The sequence below is a fragment of the Camelus bactrianus genome, chromosome 3, assembly GCF_048773025.1.
Source record: "Camelus bactrianus isolate YW-2024 breed Bactrian camel chromosome 3, ASM4877302v1, whole genome shotgun sequence".
Taxonomy (NCBI): domain Eukaryota; kingdom Metazoa; phylum Chordata; class Mammalia; order Artiodactyla; family Camelidae; genus Camelus; species Camelus bactrianus.
In genome coordinates this window covers 10,256,427-10,275,378 of record NC_133541.1, presented here as the reverse complement: position 1 = coordinate 10,275,378, position 18,952 = coordinate 10,256,427, and the positions used below count along the sequence as shown (strand labels likewise).

General features: G+C 38.1%; 1 protein-coding gene and 1 non-coding gene across 3 annotated transcripts in view; one reads left to right on the top strand and one right to left on the bottom strand.

The window, feature by feature from the left end:
* Window positions 1-18,952, top strand: part of CTNND2 (catenin delta 2) — an 886,271-nt gene that overhangs the window by 47,212 nt on the left and 820,107 nt on the right. The gene's annotated exons all lie outside the window — the stretch shown is intronic.
* Window positions 1,665-1,737, bottom strand: TRNAD-AUC (transfer RNA aspartic acid (anticodon AUC)). Its single transcript has one exon. It is a non-coding gene; the product is annotated as a tRNA-Asp (tRNA).

Below are 18,952 nucleotides of genomic sequence, written 5' to 3'. Positions count from 1 at the left end.
GGGGGCCCAGGTAGAAGGGGGCCAAGCAGGAATTCACGCCCTCTGTCTGTATCAGGGTTTGTAATCACTGCTGCAGTTACATTCATTCTAGGAAGGAATGAGGATGAGCTTAGCAAGTCCTCAGAGAGTTTCTGCCGGGTGAAGGCTGTCCTGTCTGTAGGAGGTCAGTTTGGCCATCGGTAAACAAAGTTGGAGGGAGATGGAGTCATCCTGTGGCACAGAAAACTCAGAAAGTGTCACACCCCACCAGTCACTTCCAAGTTCATTTGTTTTTCTAACCAAGATCATCACACAGTCTATATTAATGCTGTTAATTTGAATTTTATTTATTTTATAATTTTTATTTATTTTATCACTTTAAAATGTCTGTGTGTAATTGCTGTCAATTTAAGAACCTCGTTGCATATTGATTGGTATGTCTGTTCTTAGGTGACTTTTCAAAAATGTACTAGAAAACTGGATGCTCTTTTTTTTTTTTCTTGGAAGACATACCATTTCAGACCAGGTTAGGTTTTTTTCTCTCCTGCAGAACCTAACAGTGTTTGAACATTAGGAAGCAATTTGGTAAATAGTTTACTGTTCAAGTAGAAGGAACAGAAGGCAAAATTTTGCCTTGCACAGGGTGAAATCTGTGGAAGTTCTGTGTAGAAGCAAGGAAAAGTTTTCATCACTGTGATAATCTTGATTCTCATTGATATCTTAAAATACAGTAAACATAAGCACTGACTCACTTTTTTTTGCCATGTTTTTGTTTTTATTTACTTTTCAGTCAGCAGGGTGGCCTGGAGTAAGTGAGGAATAATTACAGCAGTTTTTTTTTTTTTAATTGTTGTTGGCCTTAACTCACTTTTTAAAAAAAATATTTTTTATTGAAGTGTAGATGATTTTCAATGTTAGTTTCAGGCGCATAGCAAAGTGATTCAGTTAGACAAATATGTACTTTGGTTTTTAGATTCTTTTCCATTATATGTTATTACAAGAAATTGAATATAGTTCCCTGTGCTATACAGTAGGTCCTTGTTGTTTATCTGTTTTATATATAGTAATGTGTATCTGTTAGCATTAACTCACTTTTTTTTTTTACAGAATTCTAAACAATGGCCAGCTTTTTGCATAATCACTACTGTGGTGGAAAGATTTTTTTAATCTACTACTTGACAGTGTAATCCACAAGTAATTCATTAAGGGACGTGTCTGTGTATACATTGCCACATACATATACACTATTCATTAAAATTTTCAGAATCTATTTCCAGATTGTTTATTTCTAATCACCCTTTCAAACCACAGCGACTTTGCCATCTGCACAGCAAGAGGCAAACATTTGATAAATAGTTCTTTGAAATGTGGAAAATGTCACTGTACTTGTGTTTTCTTCAGGCTGACGACATATGGCATATTTCTAATTTTTCCACTGGGATTTCTTTCTCAATGACTGACAGACACTTGATTTTAAAACACAGCAAAATTCTTCTGGTAGAAATGATAAACACTTTTTATATAGCCTATTCCTGTTTTGAATTTTTAGTTTTTAATGTTTGATTAAGCATGTTCACCAGTTTGCTCTTGCATTTTGTTAAGTTAGCCTTATTTAAGCATTTGCTTTTTAAAAAAATTTTTTTGGGGGGAATAGTAATTAGGTTATTTATTTATTTACCTTTTAATGGAGGTACTGGGGATTGAAACCAGGACCTTGTGCATGATAGGCACACACTCTACCACTGAGCTATACCCTCCCCCATGCTCCTGCATTTTGAATTACACATCTCTCTGTTGGCCATTCATTCATTCTTTCAACAAACCATGGTGGTTTATGGCCATACTGTGCTACACTGTATTTTAGGTACTAGGGGTGAATCAGTGTATAAAATCAAAGTCTCTTTTTTCAAAGGGCTTATTTTTAAGATGCTCTGATTGCATTTAGTTTTTCTGTTTATGCTTTTGTAGACCAGGTGCAATTTTAAGGGATCTAAACATTAAACATAGTGATAAACACCCCCTTGAAAATCTTTTTTTCTTAGCTTTTATATACTATTGATTTTACTCAGATTTAAACTTTCCACTTTTGTTTATAAATATCAAGTCATAGTTTGTCTTACTTACCATATTAGTTTTCTAGGGCTGTTGTAAGAAACTACTGCACACCAGGTAGCTTAAATAATAGAAATTTATTATCCCAGACTTTTGGAAACAGAAGTCCATGATCGAGGGTATCCTGCTCAGGGCTTCACGGGAGAATCTGTCCTGCATCTCTCCTATTTACCAGTGGTTCCTGGCAACCTTGGCATTCCTTGGCTTCTACTGTGTCACCCCAATCTCTGTCTTCATCTTCACTTGGTGTTCTCCCTGTGTGTTTGCCACCTCTTCAAATGGTGCTCCTTTGCAAAGGACACCAGTCACATTGGATTAGAGGCTCACCCTACTCCAGGGTGATCTCATCTTGATTAATTACATCTTGCAACAACTGTATTTTCAAATAAGGTCACATTTTGAGGCACTAAGGGTTAGGACTCAACAAGTGGATTTCATTTGAGATTTACAGATGTTAGCCACTATATATAAAAATAGACTAAAAAAACAAGTTTCTGCTGTATAGCACTGGGAACTATGGTCAATATCTTGTAATAACGTTTAATGAAAAAAACATGAGGAGGAATATGTGTATGCATGTGCATGACTGGGACGTTGTGCTGTACACAAGAAATTGACACATTGTAACTGATGGTACTTCAGTAAAAAACACACAGAAAAAACAAACAAAAAGAAGTGATTTTCTGGGGAGACAATTCAATCTCTAACAGGTACCATATAGTGGATGAGATTGATTTATTCACTGAACACATGTTTATTATGTTCTTACTAAATGGTGGCACTGTGCTAGGGAAAAGTAGTTCAGAATTATTAAGCAAAAATTAACATGTTAAGGTCCTGATTTTGTGAAACCGACGAATCAGTCGTGCTCATGATATCCCTGGCTATTCCACGCCCTTAAAGTTAAGAACAAAAAAAAAAAAAGCTGCTTTCCACTTTGGAACTAGCTGTGGCTCCCTGCTTAGTCCTTGGTCATCAAGCCACTGGACAGTCAGGTCCTGTGCTGTGTCACATTAGGTGACCCTGTTCTGGCCACACTTCAGCCCCTGTACGTGAGGACAGTGGCACCCAGGCAGTTACAGGATAATTCCCTGACCTTCACCTTCCCGCTTCACTTACAGCAAGTCTGTGACGTGCAGATTCATCTTAGTCACTTCCCATGAAGCTTGATAAAGACACTAGCCAGACTTACAGCATTCATGAGGTTTAGTAGTAAAAGAGCGATCTTCCAGCTGAATATAGTGATTACAAGGACTCAGGTATTGAGATTTTTGAAAAACCATCAATGCATCAAAAAGCTGGCGACAGGGTAAACCTGGCATCTCTAAAATTAGAGTGGAGGTTAAAGTAAACAACAGGTGCTCCATGAATCCAGCAGCTCGGCAATTAAGAACAGAGTGACATAGACGTTCTGGGCTACGCTGCTTTACGCTGTTAACAGCTTTCTCCATTTGCAGAATCTGTGGAATAATTATAGCTGGGAGATGGCTTTCATTTTACGGGAATCTGCGAACACATATCCTAATTTGCTTCAGGAGTTGCAACGTTAGACTTCAGAATCTGGCAAGGAATGTTTTTGTGTCTCTGTGTGTGTGTGTATTTTAGTCTCTCCATCCCTTACTTAGGAGTATTCATAATGCATTCGAGAGAGTTGGCTTTATAAATTTTAAAAAGTCTTTGGGGAGCTATTATACATCCTTCTTAGAAATATGTATTAAATTATTTCTGTAAGGTTATTCATTCTTAAAGATCACATAAGCTTTATTTGGATAAATATGGGTTTTCTGGGGTTATAAAGGAAGCCGTGTTTTCCTTCCGTTACACAGAAATATGGACTGTGGAGAGTGGAGCTGGGAGAAACGGTAGGGCAGCCGCCAATGCTGTCATCAAGCGCCAAGCGAATGAAACTCTCGTAATTTCACCAGGATAAGAACTAGGACTCGTACCAAATTCCCTTGAATCTAAATCCGAATCAGACAGCAGTGTTTGAACTACTTTGGGCTACTGATACTTGATAATTCAAAAATAGGTCCAACTAATCTTCAGATTCTCTGGACCAGATCAAATAATATAATACTTTATATTCTTTTTAAAAGCATGGTCCGTTAAAACCAAACACGTGGCCCTTGAAAACATTTACTTCTTGAGATTTCATTGATCCAGACAGGGTCAGAGTCAGTCTCGTGGGACCAGAAATAGTCACTTAGCATTTTGAATAGGCAGCCAGAAGATGAATTACTTAAATCTGAAATATGAGCCAGAATTGTGTAGCTTTGTCTCGGGCTCAAGCTCAGAGAGTTATTTTTTTATTTTTTTGACATTATCTTGAGCATCATAGCAGTGAGGTAGATACTTCTTGCTAAACTGTTGTCAGTCTTCATCACATATTGTTGATCAGGTTTATGGAAACAGGGAGGCTGTGTTCCTTTATTTATTTTCTCCTCCTGCAGTAGTGACGCAGGCTGGCTGGGACGCTTGACGCTCTCAGCACAGCAATATTTGTTCTAATAGATGAAGTGTAATTTATCCACCAAGACATTTAGCGAGGGTCCGTGGCATCTTCAGGAAAATGTCGGCCTGCAAGCGTGGATGTCAGTTCCTCTGATAATGCTCCAGCCTGCCTCTGTCTCCAGTGGTCCTTCGCTAAGGAGAAAATAAAACGAGTTTCTGTAAGTCTTCTCTGGAGGAAAAGAGAGTGTGTATTAGCAATTGCTCAAGAGGCAGTGTTTGTTGATAGGTAGTTAGGTTTTCTTGTTTCTTTTTCATTGCTGTCTTTTCAGGTTATTTTGTAAGACAAGAAATGCAACCTTTTCCTGACTCTCAGATTCAGTAATCAGTCTCTGGGAATGATGACATTACCTCCCGGGCATTTTTGGAAAATAAGGGAAGGTTCTTTACCTGCTCCGGATCGTATCACAACATGAAGTCCTGGTTCTAATCCTTGGTTCAGACTGAGCCAGGTTAACCTTTCTTACATACAGTGGTGCTCCACGTGTTTGAGAAGAACTCCCATGCCTGGTCCTGGTTGTCTGTAAAGCAGCACTGTCCAGCAGAAATCAAATGGGAACCACACAGGGAGTTTAAAATTTCTAGGAAGCCATTTTAAAAAATGCAAATAGAAATAGCTGAAATTAATTTTAGTGATACATTTGCATTAACCCAACACATCCAACGTATTATTTTAACATATTCAATATAGAAATTATTACAGAGATATTTCACATTCTTTTCTCACCAAGTCTTTGTAGTTAGGTTGTATTTTATGCTTACAGAACATCTTAATTTGGACTAGCTTCATTTTAAGTGCTAACTACTCACATGCCATTAGCTAGTCGATACTGTGTATTGTACTGTGTATTGTGCACATTCAGAATTGAATATCCCCGGTGCCTTTGAATAATCCTGGTAGTTATAGAGGTTTGAGCTTGTCCTCTGTCGTGGTCTAACTGATTTATAGCTCATTAATATGTGGTTACAGGTGCTTTTGTATTGCAGGTGTGTTTTCTTGAGGCTAGACTGGAGTTGCATCTTGTCTGACCTGGTTAAGAGCCTGGGGTGGTGCCTCCCAAAGTTTGATGTGCATACAAAATCACCTGGGGATCTTTCCAATCTGCGAAGTCTGATTATGTATGTCTGGAGCGGATCCCAAGATTCTGCATTTCTAATTAGCTCCCAGGTAATAGTGACATAGCTGGTCCAGAGACCACACTTTAGGTAGCAAGAGCCTAGGGCGTCTGTTTGCCAGAACCTCTTATTATAGGTCGTTCCAACTTACACTTACTACTGCTACAACCCCTAAGGAGATTTTCTTCATATATGTTTCTACCTCGCTTTTCCATGCTGTTCTTGTTCATGTGGTCTTCTAATCCCTAGTGTAGAGGTTTGCATTTGTTACTGGTACAGCTTATGGAATTCAGCCTGTCAAACTGGACTTAAGAGGTCATTGTGGATCCAAATTTTTCAGTGTATTCACAGTTGCCTCCTCCCTTTGTGTAAGCCCTACTTCTGATACCATGTACTAAGCATCATCTTTCATATCATGAAAAAAAGTCAGGATTTCTGCACTGAAGTTGATTTCATTAATTAGTATTTTTCAGGTGATAGGAATTTGGGCAGTAAATACGTGAACAAGTTAGATGCCTGGTGAACAAGATAGACAATGTGGAGTCCTGAAAATTCTTTGCTAATGTTCAGAGATACTATGCCTGTTGTGTCTCTTCAATAAATGATGTCGGGAAGCTAGACAGCCACATGCAAAAGAATGAAACTGGACCACTATCTTACATCATACACAGAACTTAACTGATTTGATTAAAGACTTGAATGCAAGACCTGAAACCATAAACTTCCTAGAAGAAAACTTTGGCAGTAAGCTCCTTGACATTGGCGTTGGTGAGAATTTTTTGGATCTGACTCCAAAAGCAAAGGCAACAAAGCAAGAAATAAACAAGTGGGACTACATGAAGCTAAAAAGCTTTGCAAAGCAGAGGAAATCACTAACAAAAATAAAAAGGCAGCCTATGGACTGGGGGAAAATATTTGCAAATTGTATATTCAATAAGGGGTTAATATCTAAAATATATAAATAACTCATACTACTCAATTGCAAAAAAAAAAAAAAAAACAAAAGAACTATCTGATTATAGAATGGGCAGAAGATCTTAATAGGTATTTTCCAGAGAAGACATAAAGATGGCCAATAAGTACACAAAAAGATGCTCAACGTCACTAATTATCAGGAAATGCAAATCAAAACAGCAATGAGATATCAGCTCACACCTGTTAGAATGGGCACCACCAAAAAGACAAGAGATAAATGCTGGTGTGGATATGGAGAAAAGGGAACCCTTGTGCACTGTTGGTGGGATGGTAAATTGGTGTACCCACCGTGGAAAACAGTATGGAGTTTCTTCAAAAAATTTAAAATAGAACTATCATATAATTCACCAATTTCATTTCTGGGTATTTACTTGAAGAAAATAAAAACACTAATTCAAAAAGATATCTGTACTCCCATGTTCATTGCAGCATTATTTACAGTTGCCAAGATATAGAAGCAGCCTAAGTGTCCATCAGTGGATGAATGAATAAAGAAAAATGTGGGATATATATATATATATATGACATATATAACCTTGCCTCTTGTCAGGAAGGGTTCATAAGGAAATGCAGTTTGGCGGTAGATTGATGAAGTTGGTTCCATTGGAATCAGAGGGTCTTTAGATAAATTCACAGAGCAAACTCTTCATTGTAAGGCTTTCTTTTGAATGAAAGGTCTCAGAGTCACAGAACTTCAGAGCCTGGAAGTCCATTAAGTGCCATTCTAGTCTAATCCCTAATTTTACAGATCAGGAAGCTTGGACATAAAAAGATTATGTGTGTATATACAATGAAGTACTACTCAGCCATAAAAAAGAATAAAATAATGTCATTTGCAGCAACATGGATGGGCCTAGAGATCATCATTCTAAGTGAAGTAAGCCAGAAAGAGAAAGAAAAGTACCAGATGATATGATTTACATGTGGAATCTTAAAAAAAAAAAAGACACAAATGAACTTATTTACAAAACAGAGACAGACTCACAGACATAGAAAACAGACTTGTGGTTACCAGGTTATGTGATTTGTCCAGGAAAAGCTGGCCAGTTTCTAGACGAGCTGTGATCTATAATGTCCCCTCTGCTGAAATGTCCACACCCCAGAGAGGCTATCCCAGCCAGGGTCACTCTGTATGCCTTGCCCTGCTTCATGTTTGTTTCTTACCTCCACGTCTTTACTGTGCTGTTTCTTTTTTGTCTGCCTCACCTTCTAGAATGGAAACTTCAGGGGAACAGCCATTTGTTGTTTTAACTGTTTTATTCTGATGCCCGGCACAGAGTGTGTGGTGAGTAAAGATTTTTACTGACTTAATCAATTTAAGGCTTAAATTCAGTGATCATGTTCCAAGTTTAATTAATCCTTTAACTGCAGTGACTTAGGGCTCCTGGGGACCCAGTGTCTCATTTGTTTTTTGTTGCTGTTATTTTGTCTGGGATTAATCGATTGCTGATCTGGGAGTTAGAGGTCCTGTAAGGCTGATGGTAGTGGTTCTGTAACAGACTAGCATACAAAAAAAAGGGATTTCTAAAATGGACTGGCAAGAAAAGAGAGGGTGAGGATTGCCTGTTGGAGGGTTACTTTGCTTCCACTTTCATTACTGTTCTTTGTGAAGAGCTGAAAGGATTCCTTGAGCATTTGCAGAAAATTGGCTGATTTGTACCATAGATTTCTCAGATCTAAAACTGAGAGGATATCATAGGCCTTGTAGGTTTGTGGTGAGAATTCAATGAAATAACGTATTTTGGCCACTCAGGGTGATGTTGAAAATAAAATTTGTTTCATTAATACCATTATCACGAAAATATCTTAATTTAAATAATTTGTGTCATCGATTTCTCTGTTACACTGAAACGTAATTTTTAAACTTTGTCAATAGCTGCTTTTTAGGATAAGTATGTACATGAAAAAGTGGAGTTTCTCAGTCACTTTAATCCATAGCACACGAACAAATAGATTTGGGGTGTTTACGGTTTTAAAGTTGAAAACCTTAGTTACCAACATTACCTCCTAGTAATTACAGCTATGATTTCCCCTTGAACCTACTTCTCATTGAAAATAAACCTCAGAATGGTAACTCTAGAGACTTTTTATCCTGAACAGTGGGGATTCCTATTCACCCATACTTGTGATCTTATTATATAACACAAAATAACCCAGAATTATTTGGGGTGGGGGCTCAGTTTGCTGCATTTGAATCCTATTGTGCAGGTTTTAAAAGTTGCGTCTACATCGTGGAGAGTGGCCATTGCCCACTTCATGTTTATTACATTGAAACATATAAAGCGTGTGAAGCATTTTTATTGTTTTGAATATTCATGTCACTGGGCCTCACATTTCTCTGGATGCCATAGATAAGAAATAAAATCTTCCCCTAACCTGAGATGATTAATTCTGAGGGGCACAGATCCCCTTATAGTACATTTTGAAATGATCTTCAACACATGGTAGTAAACAATGAATATTTCATAAAGGAACATTATTTATGGTATTTTAAGCAACTTTGTTGAGAGATTTTTATATCGATCCAGTTTGTATTTAGGAAGGGCATGCTTGTCAATCTGTGAATTTTTTTTAGGTTGTTTAGAGTTCTGTTTGCCTCAGAATACTTACGTGAATTCTTTTTCTCTCTCTGGAGACACTCACCTTTGGAGCCCTGAGACTAAATGTAAAAAATGTGATAGCCAGAAGGCAGCATCCTGGAGATAGAGACCAAGAGGGATGCCCAAGGAGCCCAGATGTCCCAGCCCCAGCTGTTTGTGTCTTTCCATCCCAGGCATCTGGTCTATGAGATGCCTCCAGCCATTAGTCACTCACGTTCTGACTGCAGCCACACGCAGGACCCCAGTGAACCCCACTTAGCTGACACCAAGTAACCTTTGGAGCCGTCCACGATAGATGGCAATACTTTTTAAAGTTGTCATTGTTCTATACCACCGAGCCTGAGGTAGCTGGTTATGCATAAATTGGTGACTCTGGAACACTATTATCTGGAAGGGTCTCAGGACAAACCTGAGTTTGTTGATCCACAAGTCAAGAGATTCAGAATGAAATCCACACCCCGCCCTTTCGTGGCTCCTGACAGAACAACTCAACTCTTGGAAGGGAAGACTTCAGTTTTCTTGATAATTTGATACTGGAACACCATTATCAATTTCTCTTTTATACTTTTATATTTAAATGTCCTAGATGGAACTAAATTAGTCATTTCAATATTGCATCGTTCTGCCGTCTTTATTTCCATAATAGTATTTGAATTGTTTGGTTACAGATTCTCTCTTAACTTCCAGTTAGTGGAGGACTTTCTTTAAATGTTGATTGTGAGTTGCACCATTGTGTTAGGGGCTAATGTGACAGGAAAGATGCTGACAGACATTTTTAAGATGCGGATTTTAAAACCTCCAACATGAGAGACATTAAAATGTGAAAAAAGTGTATCTCATAAATGGATGCAAGGTGTTTAATATTGATACTCTCATATTCTAGCAAAGAATATTAAAAATTAAAACATACATTTCAAGATAGGCTTCGCGGAGTATTGCTTGAGTTGGATGAGTCTGTTTTCATGGGCCTGGCTTTCATTCTAAAATATAGAATGTAGGTAGTCAGTTACTCAGAACGGAACCTGTTCTGGGGCAGCTGAGTCACATTACCCTGAATCCACAGCAGTCTGTTTCAGACTTCCATGTGTAGTAGAATCCTTACTGAGAGAGCTAATGAACTTCAAAAAGGCTGACCTTCACTTAAGGAGAGGCTTCGGCTTCTGTAGTTTTACATCTCCGCCCGACTCTGACACACTCTGAAGTTTGAGAACCGTTACTCTGGAATATACATATATTCACATCTGGCAGAGAAAATGCAAAATAAATGTGCCTGATGATTTTGAGATCCTTAAAGGACAGCGAGGGGAATCTAAAACTGCAGGGCTGGGAGGGAAAGAACCCCAAGGAGCACAAGTGAACCCCAGGAATCGTGACGTTTGGTGGAAGCAAAAGGAGTGATTTGTGGAGAGCCTGGAACCTCCTTTCTGGGCAGAGGAAAATCCGAGATGTGAGGCTCGGTGTGGGATGCCGGGGAGGGCAGGTATCTCAAGAGGGAATGTGAGGGTAAAAAGGAAAGAAAGCACGAAGAACACAAGTGGGGTTTTCAGAACAGAAGCTGTGTGTAAACACATCCCAGCACGGTGAGGACTGGAGCCAGGAGAACCCAGGGCAGGTGCCTGGTCTGTGCAGAAGGCAGTGCCAGCTGGTCATAGGCTGTTGGCTATGGTCACGGGGAAGTGTGGAGGGCCTGCAAGTATTAATCAGAGCAAAAGTGTGTGCATTTAACTCTTTCCAGTATTGGTTTGTTTCCAGAATACCACCCCAAGTTTCAGTGACCAACCGGTTTGTGCATATTCATGACCAGAAATCGTGTACATGTTTTTCTCACTCTAGAACATGTTCTCAAGTCTTTGAGCTGAAGAAACAGATTCAGGAGAAAATTAAAAGGCTTTGGGTCAGGACAATCAAAAACAAAAACTTCACACTTCTTGTCCAAAGGATCTGTTTGCGCCCCAGAGATACTCCAACTATAGAATAAGCTGGAAAACACGGGCAGGTCCAGTGCAGTGACTTCAAACCCAGCCGCTGGGGCAGTGGCCTAACTCCCCAGCTATGGATTGTGATTCCAGCTTGCCACGTCTTACAGGGACTAGGCCCTCCTGCCCTCGACTAGTCGTCCCTTCCTTATCATGTGCTGGTTAAAACAGCACATATAGGAAGCACTGCAGAAATTCTAGCAGCCGGTTTTGATTTTACTTCTACAAATACACAAGCTATTCATCACGGGTTTCTATCTTACATATTAAGTTAACTTAACTTAATTAAATGGGCCCCTGTTAGACACTCTTGTCAGAACAGTTGGTTGGAAAGGAATTGTCTTAAACAGGTAAATCAATTTATCTTCTGGTGGTGGTGGTATCTTTTTATTATCATCATCCATTTCCATTATTAAATGGCCACTTATTAAATTTAGCACATACCATGTCTTGAGTAGACTCCTTCAGTATTACAGCTGCTTTGGAGAACATAGTCATGGGTAAGCCGACAGCCTCGTTCAGAGCAGGCACGCAGTACTCTTCTGTTATCTTTCTTTTTTTTATTTTTTATTTAAAAATTTTTTTTAACATTTTTATTGATTTATAATCATTTTACAATGTTGTGTTAAAGTCCAGTGTAGAGCACCATTTTTCAGTTCTTCTGTTCTCTTTCTTTCCTCATCCACTCATTTAAGTTTTGTCATCCTGTTTCCTATGAGGCATCTTACTGTCAAAGGAGGCAAGTTGAGAGGCCTGTGAAATGAGATTTGGAAGTCTTGCTACTTGTGTTTGTAGTTGTGGCTTCTCTGGCGTGGGAGTCAGAATTTATTACTGTATCCGTGATGTAATGAAAGGCCACTTGTCGTGGCATCCGACCCAAGGCCTTGCAGGGTACTGGTGTTCTGTGTTCCAGTTTAACTGAGTGCTCTCAGATCGCCTTTTATCTCCTGTTCAAAAGTCCACACCATACAAGTACTTGTTTTGGCTTCTGACGCTATCTACGGAAGCAAAGTTAGAAGGCAGAGGAAAAGTCTGCAGCTGCCATTGGTGCGGGTGTTGCAGATGAAGGTAACCACGGGAGGAGCGGGAGAGAGAAGCAGAGGAAGCGATCATGATTCGTCTGTAAAGCATTTATTTTCAAATGACGAGGTTTACGCAGCACTTCCGGAAGCATTTTGATGGTGCATGTGCTGAGAGGGTTAGCTCTTTGTCACTGGGTGTGCGCTTGCATTTTATGCCGCAAAGTCTCCTTTTTCTTTGATTTTTACCTCTAGCCATTGCCTAGCTGCTCCCAGAGCACGCCGCTCCCTCCCTCCCCCAGCGCCACCTGCCTCGCCCACACGTGTTGAATTTGTCCTGGCGTTGGTCCTTCAGAGCTCTGTCATGTGATTCATATTTTTAAAACTTCAAGTATGCTTCAGGATGTACATATAATAAAACTCAAAGTTTTAGATTTAAATCCAATGACTTCTGACAGGTGTGTACAGTTTTATAACCACCACCCAGAGTAAAATACGGAACAGTTCCCTCATTCCACCAAGCCCTGTCTTGCCCCGCTGGGGTCATCCCCTCTTTCTGTCTTCAACGCTTGGCAACCCCATCTGATTTCTGTCCTTGGAGTTTAGCCTTTTTCAGGACATCACATACAAGATTCATGCCGTGTGTAGCCTTTTGGGTCTGGCTTCTTCTCTCATCGCCATGTATTTGACTTGTACGATGTTGTAACTTACATCAACACTGCAATAAAAAATTACGTAGTATTCTGTATGGCTGTGTCTCTGTTTGTTTATCCATTCACCAGTAATGGGCATTTCCACTGTTTCCAGTTATCAGTTACTATGAATAAAGTTGCTGTAACCATTTGCTGACAGATGTCAAACATAGGTTTTTATTTCTCAAGTAGAATGCCCAGGAGTGGGATTGCTGGGTCACATTCTTCCACTTATGTTTTCACTTTTTAAAACCCATCAGACTCACCCCGAATTGCTGTGCGCTTTTCCATTCCCACCACCAATGCAGAAGCGTCCGTGTTCCTGCTCAGCACTCTGTGGTTTCAATATATTTCTATTTTGTCCATTTTAGTAGATGGGTAGTGGGATTTCATTCTGGGTTTACTTTGCATTTCCTTAATAGCCACTAATGTTGAGCATTTTAAATGTCCTTTTTTGCCCTCTGTGTTGCTTCTGCGGTCAAGTGTAAATACTATAGTACCACAGTCCATGGTGGGTTCAATCCACGGATGCAGAAGAACTGTGGCTGTGGAGGAACCATCGATATGGAGGGCCCTTTATAAACTGTACATGTGTGTATGCATGACTGGGACAGTGTGCTGTACACCAGAAACTGACACATTGTAACTGACTGTGCTTCAATTAAAAAAAATTGTATGTGGATTCACCCCTACATTGTTCGGGGGTCTACTTTATTTCAAAGAGCAGAAGTTTTAGATCTTAATGAAGTTCTGTTTTGTAATTTTTCTCTTTGATGATTCCTAACTTTTGTATCATACACATAAAGTCTTTGTCTAACTCTAAATGCTTTCTCTGAGGATTTTTACACATTAAGTTTTACATTAGGTCTATGATCTTTTTATGTTGATTTTTTAATCTGTGGTATTAGGTCCTTTTTATGTATATATCCAAAAATATGTCCGATTACAAGATCAGTTGTTGAGAAGACTTTCCCATCTCTGGTGAAATTATGTTGGTACATTTGTCAAAAACCAATTGACTCCCCTGTGAGGGGGCATATTTCTGAAATCTCTTCTATTCCTTCATTCTGTATGTCTGTTTTTCTGTCAACAAGACACTGCCTGGACACTCTGGCTTCATGTTACATCTTGAATGAGGTGATATAAGTCTTCTAAATTTATTCTTCTTTTTCAATTTTTTTTTCTTGGTTTTTCTCTAAATGCAAAATTTTCTATCAACCTGTCAATGTTTACAGAAATGACTGCTGAAATTTTGATTAGGATTTCATCAAATTTAAATATAATTTGGAGACATCTTAGTAATAATATTGAGTGTCCCAACCCATGAAGTAAATTCCTTTCCTTATTTTTACTGCATAAATCTTGTTATTTTATGACATTTATCTCTACATATCTTGATACTCTAAATAGAATTGTTTTATTTCAGTTTCCAATTGTTCCTTGCAAGTACATACATAAAAAAATTAATTTTCCATGCTGATCTGTGTCCTGCAGTCTTGTTAAGGGAGCTTGTTAGTTTTAGTAACCTTTATGTAGATTCTTTGGGAATCAGTACATAACCAATTATGTAGTCTGTGAATAGTTACTGTTTCATTTCTATCTTAACAGACGATGTATCTTTTATTCACTTACTTTCATTTTACTGGCTGGAATCTCTGGTACAATGTTAAATAAAGGTGACAAGAGTATACATTCTTACTGCACATTCATTCTTAGGGGAAATCGTTAAGTTTTTTGTTATTTTTTAGGTGTTAGTTTTTTCCTAGCTCTTTTCCAGGTTGGGATTGTTCCCTTGTACTCTTACTTAGGTTGCAGAGAGTTTTTATTAGGATGTTGAATTTGGTCAAGCGCTTTTTCTTCCTGTGGAGGTAGGATGGAGGCTACCTCCTCGCCCCTGGCGATGGACGCTTGCGCTTCTGCTCCCCCCTTCGTGCCTCCTCCGTCAGGACTGGAGTGAATGCATTTGCTGACCTTCCTTCAATGCTTTTCTTCCTACATGAGAAGTGTCTGGGGATGAGGGCTGTGTTTTATGCCTGTTAGTTGAATTTTTAACTGTGTACTACGGACGTTTATGAAATGACTTCTCATTGGCAGAAACGATATTTAACTCACTTCTTTTCAAGTATGGATAGATTATGAGGGACCTGGTAATAAAGTCTAATATCTTTTTAATCTAAAAAATTTAATCAGTATTTACAAATATTTTCTAAAATTCCTATATATATATATATATATATACACACACACATATACATACATATATAAATTGTGACATTATACATATTTTGAAAGGTAGTAAAAACTTCCAGTGAAATGGCATTGATCACCACAGCATCCCTACTTCCCTGTCTGTCAGAGCAGTGTAATCTCTTCCTTGAAGTGATGCACCTTTGTTCTCTTCCATACCTATTCTAAACCCTCCACCAAGCTAACCTGGCGCATTTTGTACTTCTCTAATGCAGTAGCTTTAAATACTTTCATGTATTTCCCTATCAACATAATCAACCTTTAGAAAATTTCCATCATTTTAAGAATTATTGAAATCGATTTATTCAGTCCTATTTCTTATACTCAGCAATCACAGTTACAAATCATCAATTAACTAAACAAGCAAATAATCAAACAGTACAGACACAAAACTCACTAATGCCTCTGTAAATGTGTCAAGTAGAGGACTCGATACATTTAGCTTGTTTCTGTCAGGTACACAGGTTGAAACAGGAATGCTTGATGGCTGCTTTCTTTTTGACGATTTCCAAATTTATTTAAATTACCAGTAATGCTTTGTTATTTTGCTGTTGGTGGTTTTTTGCGGAGTGCTTGAGAGAGAGAGAGAGAAATTATCTTTGCTCTTCTTAGATTGTTGAACTTTATGCTCACGTGTGTATCCGTACAAATAAAGGATCTGTGGTAAAGGATCTGTGGTAAGGAAGCTGGTGACAGAGCATTGCAATCTAGTCTTTGGAGTTTGGTGATTAAAAGTGCCTCGTATTGTGTATTATACTTGTCACACAAACATTTCCCTGGATGCCATTCACAATTCCTAATGAAGATTTAATTTTTAAAGTAAAACTGTATAATAGGCACTAATGTGGTACTTAATAGCCTAGAAACCTTTTACATCATCATGAATAACACCTTTCTCCCAATTAATCACTAATATGAGAGCATTGTTTTACCTTACAAAATTTTTATCATGTAAAGAAGATACTTAACATCAAGGTGGTTAATGAAAATGAGCTGCATAACGGCTAAAAAACTCAGTGGTTTTATGATGACTCGTATTTACACCTTCATCGTCATTATCTTCAGATATGAAAATGTCCTCTGTGATTAATGATTTGGGCAGGCCGCTGGTGTGCTTCTGTAACTGTGACAGCAATGCTTTTCGCATCAAGCTAAAAAATATTGAGATATTTTCTTTGAAAATATTTGAGAACGAAATCGAGTCAGTAACATTCCTGATAGACTATAATAACCAACTCAGTGCAGCCAGCCCAAACTCAAAAACACAGTAATTGAGAAAAACTGCGTACATCATTAGTGGTTTTCCTTAACTTGATCTTTTCTTCATCTTCTTAGAGGGCAGTAACGTCAAACTTTGAAATCTTCACCATGTGTATCTCTTTAATTCCTCTCATTTTAATCAGTGTTTTACTTCTGAACATACTTCCTATTCATTCAGTTCAGTATATATTTAAATTGTTGACACAGGCATTAAAATTAGGCTCAGAATATGGATTCAAGGAAAGTAGAACCAAATATAAATGATCAGTGGTTAGAATAATTGAATCACTTTAAAACAGCCATATTAAATGTATCATTATCTATTGTTTTCTAACAAAAAAAAAACCCTGCAAACAAAACAGCTTAAGACAATATACGTTCATCGTTGTATGGCTTCTGTGGTTAAGAAATGCCCTCAAATGGGTCCTGTTTCATAGTCTCTCACAAGCCCTGAAACAAGATGTACAGTCTCATCTGAAGGTTTGCTTGGAAAAGGGTCCAATTCCAGGCTCCCTTAGTAGTTAGTAGCCTTGAGTTCCTTGCGGGTTGTCAGAGTGAGGTCTTCATATCCTCAGTGGCTTTTCACCAGAGACTTCCCTCGGTTCCTTGCCATATTGATGTCTCCAGTGTGGCATCTGGCTTCATTGCAGCATGAGAGCCAAGAAGCAAAAAAGACTCTACTGGCAATATGAAGTCACACTCTTTACCTAATCTATTTAACCTAATGACATCCCATCACCATTGCCTTTTATTGGTTAGAGGGAAGTTATTCATGGGGAAGGAATCACACAAGGCCATTAATACCAGATGTGGGGTTCACTGAGGTCCCTCTTACAGACTTCCTACCATACTGAAATAATCACTTGTTACACAAACCAGGTATTTGAATCTTTGGTTAGAGTAACTGAAATTCTTTATCCTAGTATTCAGTTGCTTTGGAGAGTTTGAAACTCATAAACACTGTTCCTTTTTTGTTTACCATGTACCAAAATTTCTTCTCAACCAATTTTTTTCTGAATTCAAATTGTACCATCATTTATGACAACACTCCAAAACATAATGCTGGAAATACAAACCAAGACAGTAGTTAGGAACTTAATGGAAGAGGTGTAACATAAAGTCAAGATATTATTTTATTCAAATTCTTTTTTTGCCATTTTCTACGTATCTCTAAGACTCATTTCTTCTTTTTCAAATGGAGATAATAATGCCATCCTATTTGATAGTTTTTACAGTTTAACATAAGATAATAAAAATAAGGCACTTACTATAGTACTGGTACACATTGATGGCTACATAAGTGGGCTTTGTCAGTATTATGCATGCCATTACTTAAAGAATGTGGAATACTATTAGTGAAAACCTGTTAACTCACCTTTAGTAAACTGAAGCTGTTTGTTTATTTTGGGACACTTCTGCTGGTGTGATTATTTAAAGTTGTATTTAAGTGAAATAGAATTAAAATAATAAAGTATTAATTAGTTACTGAACTATAGACTACAGAGGAGCCACGTCTTACTGAGAAGTTTCCACAGATCAATTACTGTGTTCATATATCCAAATTTAATATTGTTAAGATGTCCATGCTCGCTGACATGATTGGCAGATTTGATTCAATCCCTATCAAAATACCAATGGCATTTTTCACAGGCAAAAAAAACCCCTGAAATGTGTATAAAACCACAAAAGACTTCAAACAGCCAAAGCAATATGGAGGAAAAAGAAAAAAGAAGGAAGCACCACACTGCCTGATTTTCAAACTATATTGTAAAGCTTTAGTAATCAAACCGGTATGGTACAGACATTAAAAGAGAACCGACAGATAACTGGAACAGAGTAGAGGGCCCAGAAATAAATTAATGCACATAAAGTCAACTAATCTTTGACTAAGACACCAAGAATACACAGTGGGGAAAGGGAAGTCTCTTCAATAAATAGTGTTGGAAAAACTGGACAGCCAAATGCAAAAGAATGAAATTAGACCCTATCTTACACCATTCACAAAGATCAACTCAGAATGGGTTATAACCTTCAATTTAAGACCTGAAACCATAAAACTCCTAAAAGAAAACAGGGAAAATGCTCTTTGACATTGGTCTTGGTAATAACTTTTTAAGTGTGGCACAAAAAGCTCAGGCCACAAAAGCAAAAATAAACAAGTGGGACCATATCAAACTGAAAAGCTTCTGCACTGCAAAGGGAACACCAGAATGAAAAGGCAATCCATAGAATGGAAGAAAATATTTGCAAACCATGTATCAAACCATATTGCAAACCATGATAGGGGGCTAATAGCCAAAATATATAAGGAACTTAGACAATCCAATATTAAAAAAAAAAAGACCTGATTTTAAAAATGGGCAAAGGGCTTGAATAGACAGTTTTGCATAGAGGATATAAAAATGGCCAACAGATACATGGAAAGATGCTCATGTCACTCATTATCCGAAGAAGTATATCAACCTACA